Source organism: Gadus morhua, unplaced genomic scaffold (assembly GCF_902167405.1).
Source record: "Gadus morhua unplaced genomic scaffold, gadMor3.0, whole genome shotgun sequence".
Taxonomy (NCBI): Eukaryota; Metazoa; Chordata; class Actinopteri; order Gadiformes; family Gadidae; genus Gadus; species Gadus morhua.
The window spans coordinates 93,929-104,609 of NW_021963960.1; the positions used below are offsets into that span (position 1 = coordinate 93,929).

The following is a 10,681-nucleotide window of genomic DNA, read 5'->3' on the forward strand; positions in this document are numbered from 1 at the left end:
AAATGTCACTTAATCAGTAAACAAGACGATAAGACGGGCAACAATCAAACATTTATTTATTAATACCGTGACAATGGAACATTTAAACATATCAATAATAGAACATAAAAACAATGGAACCAATCAACATAACAACAATTTAACGCAAGTTAGCTAATATCTTTCAGAACAACCACCATCTTCCTTTGTCTTTGAAAATTTGTGGCGGGCGGCTTTGGGCCTGTAATAACCCCGCTTTTTTCCACCACCGCCCCAGAAAACGATAGCTTCCTCTTCATCCCTCGACGTTTCAGTGGGCGCCCCACTTCAGGTTCCTCTGAGTCGGATTCCTCCAGCTCCATGGAGGCCATGTCCTCATCACTGGGAGGGTCTCGCTGTGAAGCGGGTGACGTGGGTGTGGGCGGGGTCCCAGTGTTGAGGTCCTCATCACAGGGAGGGTCTCGCTGTGCAGCAGGTGGCAAATCAACAGACATAGGCTTATGTTAAAGAGGTGTTTACACTTATTTCATTTACGAAAATTATTGTGAATCAGTATCCCTACATATAGTATCTCATATCGTATATATATCAATCAATATGGTTGTATGGAAGAGGGCATTCAACAAATTGAGTAAACTCACATCTGGAGGAAGTTGGTGGAGGTCCGCCAGAGGTTTGTCCAGGCGGGACAAGACCACCTTGTCGCAAACTCGGCAGTTTAATCGACCTGTAACACTAAAATGAACATGAACAGCTTCCATCAAGAACTTGGCTGGGGATAGTGTTATGAATAATTACATCTGAAACTAGAGAATGCATTTCTTGCAGACAATGCAGTGAGTGCTGTAGTGGAAAGTAAGGTTAGATAAAGAAAAAGAAAGATAGAAAGAAAGAAAAACAATTAGTTGAGCACTGCTTGCAACACCCAGGTATGACTTTGACTCACCGCCCACTGGACCAGCGGGCGGAGGAGCGGAGGAGCAGGGTTTTTTGTAGGTGTTGACTCAAGTGGGAAATGAAGTTCCCGCAAATTGGGCACTCTCTGCAGTCACTTTTTTTTCCCGATGACTGAGGAGATGGACAGATGATGGACAACAATAAATAGAAGCAAACATATTACAAATGCTTCTCAATATGTAGTGAAGATGGTATTCCTATTGGAAGCCAAGAAGAGCACTTACCATCATGAAGGTCCGCTTGGGTTAATAACATTGTTGTGCAGCTCCCACTTTTATAGCAGCGAGGGTCTGCCCAAATCAACACCAACTTCCAACTTCCAAATCTACATATGTTCAATAGTGGACTCTGAAAAAAAATATCCAACTTCCAACTTCCAAATCGACATATGTTCAATGGTGAGAAAAAATACAACTTGCAACTTCCAAATCTATGTATGTTCAATGGTGGACTCTGACAAAAAAAATCCAACTTCCAACTTCCAAATCGACATATGTTCAATGGCGACAGTGATAAAAATCCAACTTCCAAATCTACATATGTTCAAAGGTGACACTGACAACAAAATCCAACTTCCAACTTCCAACTTCCAAATCGACATACGTTCAATGGTGAGAAAAAACTACAACTTGCAACTTCCAAATCCACATATGTTGAATGGTGAGACTCAGTCTTTAGTAAACGAATAAACTAAACGTATTTATAATTTGTGAAAATCAATACATTGTGACAAACACACCAACATCTACAGGGTTTCATGTGCATTCTATGTATAATATGTGTTGAGATTAATGAGAACATAATTGTTACTGATTAAAAATGTCACAAATGTCTCTTAGTCTCATCGTCTTTTTTCCTTTGATGGGTGATAAATGAAAAGCAAATCAACGGACATAGGCTTATTTGATAGAGGTGTTTACACTTATTTCATTTAAGAACGTTATTTTGAATCAGTAGCCCTACATATAGTATCTCCTATCGTGTGTGTGTTTATGCATATATATATATATATATATATCATTCAATATGGTTGTATGGAAAAGGGCGTTCAACTATAAACGCCACTTCCAGATTTGGTACCCCTCTCCTTTTGGAAGTGGGGATAAACCAAGACTGAGTCCCAAAAAGGAGCCATTTCCTCTGCAGACGCGTTCACTCACCCTAACCCCTCCCCCGAAAGGTCTCCTTTGAACCTTGTAACTTTGTGAAAGAAAGGCCTACAGGAATGAGGCCAAGTGTTTTGGAAAGGTCTGAATGAGCTCTTTCCAGCACATGTCATCATCAATAGAAAGCACTATTTATTGATATAGAAATCAAATTTGGAACACTTTGTGAAATGAAATGTTAAATTGGACTCTGCAGGATTTGTTCGCCATCCCTTAAATAGCCCAGTGTCTTATTTTGGGGAATTTCTGTTGTTTTATTGTGGAATGGTAGTCACTTCCAGATTCGGTACCCCTCCATTTTGGAAGCGGGGATAAACCATGACTGAGTCCTGAAAAGGAGCCTTTTCCCTCTTTCCCCTCCCCCGAAAGGTCAACTTTGAACCCTTATAACTTTGTGAAATAAAGGCCTACAGGAATGAGGCCAAATGTTTTGGAAAGGTCTGAATGAGCTTTTTCCAGCACATGTCATCATCAATAGAAAGCACTATTTCTTGATATAGAAATCAAATTTGGAACACTTTGTGAAACGAAATGTTAGATTTGACTATTCAGGCGTGTTCCCCATCACTTAAATAGCCCAGTGTCTTATTTTGGGGCATTTCTGTTGTTTCATTGTGGAATGGTAGTCACTTCCAGATTCGGTACCTCTCCATCCCTTTGAGAAGCGTTCAATGGTGCCACTCTGCCATCTTAAGACGCTGAAGCTCCAAACGTATAGCCCAAAGAGAAGCTTGTTGGTGCTACAACATACCTCAAGCTCGGACTGAAAAACCTTTTCCTTGGCTTTTTACAGAGGGTGAAAGGTGCTTCCAAAAGGCAATATAAGTGAATGGGGGAAACAATAACCCACTAATTTTGTGACCTTTCGAGATAGCGGATGGTTTCAAAACGCATTCACGCGTCCCCATTGTTCCCATGAACAACATATCTGAGAGTCTGCCTGTTTGACCCAACAGAAGAAAAAAAAATCCCTGTTTGGTTTGACTTCCAGAATGGGTACTGTACTCTTTTTGGAAGCGAGGATAAACCATGACTGAGTTCTGAAAAGGAGCCTTTTTTTCCTTTTTCCCCTCCCCCGAAAGGTCAACTTTGAACCCTTATAACTTTGTGAAATAAAGGCCTACAGGAATGAGGCCAAATGTTTTGGAAAGGTCTGAATGAACTCTTTCCAGCACATGTCATCATCAATAGAAAGCACTATTTCTTGATATAGAAATCAAATTTGGAACACTTTGTGAAACGAAATGTTAAATTTGACTATTCAGGCGTGTTCCCCAGCCCTTAAATAGCCCAGTGTCTTATTTTGGGGCATTTCTGTTGTTTCATTGTGGAATGGTAGTCACTTCCAGATTCGGTACAACTCCATTTTGGAAGCGGGGATAAACCATGACTGAGTTCTGAAAAGGAGCCATTTCCTCTGCACACGCGTTCACCATCCCTAAAATAGCCTAGAGTATTGTTTTGGGGCATTTCTGTCTTTTCATTGTGGAACGGTAGACACTTCCAGATTGGGTACTGTACTCTTTTTGGAAGACCTTCCTTGACCTATTGACCTTTGGGAAGCGTTCAACGGTGTCGCTCTGCCATCTTAAGAGGCTGAAGCTCCAAACTTTTAGCTCAAAGAGAAGGTTGTTGGTGCTACAACATACCTCAAGCTCGGACAGAAAAACCTTTTCCTTGGCTTTTTACAGAGGGTGAAAGGTGCTTCCAGAAGCACTCAAACCTTAACCCAATATAAGTGAATGGGGAAAACCCTAACCCCTTTGGGAATTGTCAATGGTGCCGCTCTGCCATCTTAAGAGGCTGAAGCTCCAAACTTATAGCCCAAAGAGAAGGTCGTTGGTGCTACAACATACCTCAAGCTCGGACCGAAAAACCTTTTCCTTGGCTTTTTACAGAGGGTGAAAGGTGCTTCCATAAGGCAATATAAGCGGTTGGGGAAAACCCTAACCTCTTTGCGAAGCGTTCAATGGAGCCGCTCTGCCATCTTAAGAGGCTGAAGCTCCAAACTTATAGCCCAAAGAGAAGCTTGTTGGTGCTACAACATACCTCAAGCTCGGGCAGAAAAACCTTTTCCTTGGCTTTTTACAGAGGGTGAAAGGTGCTTCCATAAGGCAATATAAGTAAATGGGGGAGGTTGGGGAAACCCTAACCTACAAAGTTTGTGACCTTTCGAGATAGCGGATGGATTCAAAACGCATTCACGCGTCCCCATTGTTCCCATGAACGACATATCCGACAGACGGCCCATTTGACACAACAGAAAAAAAAATCCTTGCTAAGGTCTCTTTTTCGACTCAGATCTACTCAGAAGTGTAACCCCCAAGGGCTTCTCAATCAGCATTGGGCGAAAAAACAAATATGAGACAGGAAGGTGTCACCGCCCCGAGACTCGACGGGCTATTCACAGGGTCTGACTGGGACCTCCACTCCGAATCTCAGCCCCCTAGGACCTCGGGGTCGCCAATGGTCACCCTAACCCCTCCCCCGAAAGGTCAACTTTGAACCCTTATAGCTTTGTGAAATAAAGGCCTACAGGAATGAGGCCAAGTGTTTTGGAAAGGTCTTAATGAGCTCTTTCCAGCACATGTCTTCATTAATAGAAAGCACTATTTCTTGATATAGAAATCAAATTTGGAACACTTTATGAAACAAAATGTTAAATTTGACAATTGAGGCCTGTTCGCCATCCCTTAAATAGCCCAGTGTCTTATTTTGGGGCATTTCTGTCGTTTCATTGTGTAATGGTAGTCACATCCAGATTGGGTACTGGTCTCTTTTTGGAAGCCCATAGGCCTTTTGGAAGCCTTAAGCTTTGCCACGCGGCCATCTTTATAGACTGAAGCACCAAACCTATACCCAAAATAGATGGCTGTTGATGCAACAACATATATCAAGCTCAGAAAGAAACAGCTTTTCGTTGGTCTTTTAGAGAGGCTGAAAGGTGCTTCCAAAAGCAGACTGTTTGGTTTGACTTCCAGATTGGGTACTTGGTCTCTTTTTGGAAGCCCATAGGCCTTTTGGAAGCCTTAAGCTTTGCCACGCGGCCATCTTAATAGACTGAAGCACCAAACCTATACCCAAAATAGATGGCTGTTGATGCAACAACATATATCAAGCTCAGAAAGAAACAGCTTTTCGTTGGTCTTTTAGAGAGGTTGAAAGGTGCTTCCAAAAGCAGACTGTTTGGTTTGACTTCCAGATTGGGTACTGGTCTCTTTTTGGAAGGCCTTCCTTGACCTATTGACCTTTGGGAAGCGTTCAATGGTGTCGCTCTGCCATCTTAAGAGGCTGAAGCTCCAAACTTATAGCCCAAAGAGAAGGTCGTTGGTGCTACAACATACCTCAAGCTCGGACCGAAAAACCTTTTCCTTGGCTTTTTACAGAGGGTGAAAGGTGCTTCCATAAGGCAATATAAGTGGTTGGGGAAAACCCTAACCTCTTTGCGAAGCGTTCAATGGAGCCGCTCTGCCATCTTAAGAGGCTGAAGCTCCAAACTTATAGCCCAAAGAGAAGCTTGTTGGTGCTACAACATACCTCAAGCTCGGGCAGAAAAACCTTTTCCTTGGCTTTTTACAGAGGGTGAAAGGTGCTTCCATAAGGCAATATAAGTGAATGGGGGAGGTTGGGGAAACCCTAACCTACAAAGTTTGTGACCTTTCGAGATAGCGGATGGTTTCAAAACGCATTCACGCGTCCCCATTGTTCCCATGAACGACATATCCGACAGACGGCCCATTTGACACAACAGAAAAAAAATTCCTTGCTAAGGTCACTTTTTCGACTCAGATCTACTCAGAAGTGTAACCCCCAAGTGCTTCTCAATCAGCATTGGGCGAAAAAAACAAATATAAGACAGGAAGGTGTCACCGCCCCGAGACTCGACGGGCTATTCACAGGGTCTGACTGGGACCTCCACTCCGAATCTCAGCCCTCTAGGACCTCGGGGTCGCCAATGGTCACCCTAACCCCTCCCCCGAAAGGTCAACTTTGAACCCTTATAACTTTGTGAAATAAAGGCCTACAGGAATGAGGCCAAGTGTTTTGGAAAGGTCTTAATGAGCTCTTTCCAGCACATGTCTTCATTAATAGAAAGCACTATTTCTTGATATAGAAATCAAATTTGGAACACTTTATGAAACGAAAAGTTAAATTTGACAATTGAGGCCTGTTCGCCATCCCTTAAATAGCCCAGTGTCTTATTTTGGGGCATTTCTGTCGTTTCATTGTGTAATGGTAGTCACTTCCAGATTGGGTACTGGTCTCTTTTTGGAAGCCCATAGGCCTTTTGGAAGCCTTAAGCTTTGCCACGCGGCCATCTTAATAGACTGAAGCACCAAACCTATACCCAAAAGTAGATGGCTGTTGATGCAACAACATATATCAAGCTCAGAAAGAAACAGCTTTTCGTTGGTCTTTTAGAGAGGCTGAAAGGTGCTTCCAAAAGCAGACTGTTTGGTTTGACTTCCAGATTGGGTACTGGTCTCTTTTTGGAAGCCCATAGGCCTTTTGGAAGCCTTAAGCTTTGCCACGCGGCCATCTTAATAGACTGAAGCACCAAACCTATACCCAAAATAGATGGCTGTTGATGCAACAACATATATCAAGCTCAGAAAGAAACAGCTTTTCGTTGGTCTTTTAGAGAGGCTGAAAGGTGCTTCCAAAAGCAGACTGTTTGGTTTGACTTCCAGATTGGGTACTGGTCTCTTTTTGGATGCCCATAGGCCTTTTGGAAGCCTTAAGCTTTGCCACGCGGCCATCTTAATAGACTGAAGCACCAAACCTATACCCAAATTAGATGGCTGTTGATGCAACAACATATATCAAGCTCAGAAAGAAACAGCTTTTCGTTGGTCTTTTAGAGAGGCTGAAAGGTGCTTCCAAAAGCAGACTGTTTGGTTTGACTTCCAGATTGGGTACTGATCTCGTTTTGGAAGGCCTTCCTTGACCTATTGACCTTTGGGAAGCGTTCAACGGTGTCGCTCTGCCATCTTAAGAGGCTGAAGCTCCAAACTTATAGCCCAAAGAGAAGGTCGTTGGTGCTACAACATACCTCAAGCTCGGACCGAAAAACCTTTTCCTTGGCTTTTTACAGAGGGTGAAAGGTGCTTCCATAAGGCAATATAAGTGGTTGGGGAAAACCCTAACCTCTTTGCGAAGCGTTCAATGGAGCCGCTCTGCCATCTTAAGAGGCTGAAGCTCCAAACTTATAGCCCAAAGAGAAGCTTGTTGGTGCTACAACATACCTCAAGCTCGGGCAGAAAAACCTTTTCCTTGGCTTTTTACAGAGGGTGAAAGGTGCTTCCATAAGGCAATATAAGTGAATGGGGGAGGTTGGGGAAACCCTAACCTACAAAGTTTGTGACCTTTCGAGATAGCGGATGGATTCAAAACGCATTCACGCGTCCCCATTGTTCCCATGAACGACATATCCGACAGACGGCCCATTTGACACAACAGAAAAAAAAATTCCTTGCTAAGGTCTCTTTTTCGACTCAGATCTACTCAGAAGTGTAACCCCCAAGGGCTTCTCAATCAGCATTGGGCGAAAAAACAAATATGAGACAGGAAGGTGTCACCGCCCCGAGACTCGACGGGCTATTCACAGGGTCTGACTGGGACCTCCACTCCGAATCTCAGCCCTCTAGGACCTCGGGGTCGCCAATGGTCACCCTAACCCCTCCCCCGAAAGGTCAACTTTGAACCCTTATAACTTTGTGAAATAAAGGCCTACAGGAATGAGGCCAAGTGTTTTGGAAAGGTCTTAATGAGCTCTTTCCAGCACATGTCTTCATTAATAGAAAGCACTATTTCTTGATATAGAAATCAAATTTGGAACACTTTACTGAAACGAAATGTTAAATTTGACAATTGAGGCCTGTTCGCCATCCCTTAAATAGCCCAGTGTCTTATTTTGGGTCATTTCTGTCATTTAATTGTGGAATGGTAGTCACTTCCAGATTGGGTACTGGTCTCTTTTTGGAAGCCCATAGGCCTTTTGGAAGCCTTAAGCTTTGCCACGCGGCCATCTTAATAGACTGAAGCACCAAACCTATACCCAAAATAGATGGCTGTTGATGCAACACCATATCTCAAGCTCAGAAAGAAACAGCTTTTCGTTGGTCTTTTAGAGAGGCTGAAAGGTGCTTCCAAAAGCAGACTGTTTGGTTTGACTTCCAGATTGGGTACTGGTCCCTTTTTGGAAGCCCATAGGCCTTTTGGAAGCCTTAAGCTTTGCCACGCGGCCATCTTAATAGACTGAAGCACCAAACCTATACCCAAAATAGATGGCTGTTGTTGCAACACCATATCTCAAGCTCAGAAAGAAACAGCTTTTCGTTAGTCTTTTAGAGAGGCTGAAAGGTGCTTCCAAAAGCAGACTGTTTGGTTTGACTTCCAGATTGGGTACTGGTCTCGTTTTGGAAGGCCTTCCTTGACCTATTGACCTTTGGGAAGCGTTCAACGGTGTCGCTCTGCCATCTTAAGAGGCTGAAGCTCCAAACTTATAGCCCAAAGAGAAGGTTGTTGGTGCTACGACATATCTCGAACTCGGACCGAAAAACCTTTTCCTTGGCTTTTTACAGAGGGTGAAAGGTGCTTCCATAAGGCAATATAAGTGAATGGGGAAAACACTAACCTACTAATTCTGTGACCTTTCGAGATAGCGGATGGTTTCAAAACGCATTCACGCGTCCCCATTGTTCACATGAACAACATATCTGAGAGTCTGCCTGTTTGGCCCAACAGAAAAAAAAAATCCTTGTTAATGTCACTTTTCTATTGGAACTAATGTAACCCACATGTTATTTTCCCCTAAGCATTTTTCAAACCTTGGTAGCTGCATCAAGGACAAGACCTTCATGGTATTCGCTCTACCCGGTGAACCACCGGGGCTAACCTGCTTGACACAACATGTTTGAGCAATTTTACTTCATTAATAATCTTTTCTTTTTTTAAAGATTCAAAGGACGCAGCCTGGATTCGAACCCTGGTCGCTGTGGTGAGGCCTAGGCTTTATTGGTACACACTCTACCCAGTGTACCACCGGGACAACGGAGTATCACTTGTTTTACTTAATTTAAAATGCATGAGGAATCGTCTTGAAATGTGGTAGTGAGTAGTGATTGTATGCAGGTGTGCAAACAAACATTTTGACCCAGTGAATGCTGAGAGAGCAGAGTTTTTTACTGCTCAATACACACTTTGATACTCTTGAGCATTGAATTCTTATTTTTGACATTTCTATCAATTTTCATCTATTTTTGCATGGATGTTAGAGCTTGGAGCCAACACAGACTACCCGATGGACTATCAGACAACTTCACCAAACCAAGTAAGTGCAATAACCGCCTCTACATTTATTGTCAATGTGGAAATCCATCTTCCTAAGCTACATATGTTCAATGGGCTTTATTCTGTTTTGGGCATTTCCTCCCAGTGCATATATGTTTAAATGAGTTACTGAAAGCATTGTTCTGAAATTGGATCAATCAATGCTACGTAGCCTAAACCTATATTGTGAGCAATGGAGAAGAAAATGTATAAATATATTTATGTGACACAGTCAGGATTCGAACCCCTGTTGCTATGGTGAGGCCTGGCCTTCAGTGATACGCTCTATCCAGTGCACCACCGGGACAACCGAAGTTTGACTTATTTTACGTCAGGTGTATTAAATGCATGAGGAATCGTCTTGAAATGTGGTAGTGATGAAAGCCTTATAATCAGTCAGTAATTGTATGCAGGTGTGCAAACAAACAATTTGACCCAGTGAATGCTGAGAGAGCAGTCTTTTACTTTTTATTTATTTAACCTTAATAAACATTAAGAACAGTTTCTTATTTACAATATTGATCTGGTCCAAGAGGCCCCACCAGGAATAAAAGGAACAAATAACAAAAACACGAACATGCATGACTAATTTAGACAAATATAAAACGGATACACAAATACTGTGTACAGAAAGAAAATAGAAAAGACCAATGCACTATAAATAATAATAATAATTAAGATGGGTCAATACTACCAGGGATGGTCAGGAGTGCAATGGGTGCCACAATTGACACACAGGTAAATAGCTGCACATTATAATAAAACTGTGAATGGGATCTGGCCGGATATCCATGAGGAGAGTCCAGGCATCCAGTCCAGCACCCCCGCAACACGCTGGAACAGACAGAATAGTGAATTAGAACAGAAAAGTACATAGTGGGAATGTATACTGTAATAACAAAGCTATTCATCTATTTTTTCATTCATGTTAGAGCTTGGAGCCAACACAGACTACCCGATAGACTAACAGACAACTTCACCAAACAAAGTAAGTGCAACAACCGCCTCTACATTTATTGTCAATGGGGAAGATTCCAAATCTACACATGTTCAATGGTGACACTGACAAATTCCAACTTCCAAATCCACACTTGTTCAATGGTCACACTTCCAAATTCCAACTTCCAAATCTACATATGTTCAAAGGTGACACTGACAAATTCCAACTTCCAACTTCCAAATCCACACATGTTCAATGGTCACACTTCCAAATTCCAACTTCCAAATCTACACATGTTCAATGGTGA

The 10,681-nt window shown here is 42.5% G+C and overlaps 1 long non-coding RNA gene across 1 annotated transcript; it reads right to left on the minus strand.

Moving 5' to 3' along the window:
• Positions 1-652: 652 nt before the first annotated feature.
• LOC115538249 (uncharacterized) lies at positions 653-1,284 on the minus strand. The gene is made up of 3 exons (XR_003975181.1): positions 1,161-1,284; positions 926-1,047; positions 653-714 (listed from the first exon to the last, which is right to left on the minus strand). It is a non-coding gene; the product is annotated as an uncharacterized LOC115538249 (long non-coding RNA).
• Between the last annotated feature and the right edge of the window lie 9,397 nt (positions 1,285-10,681).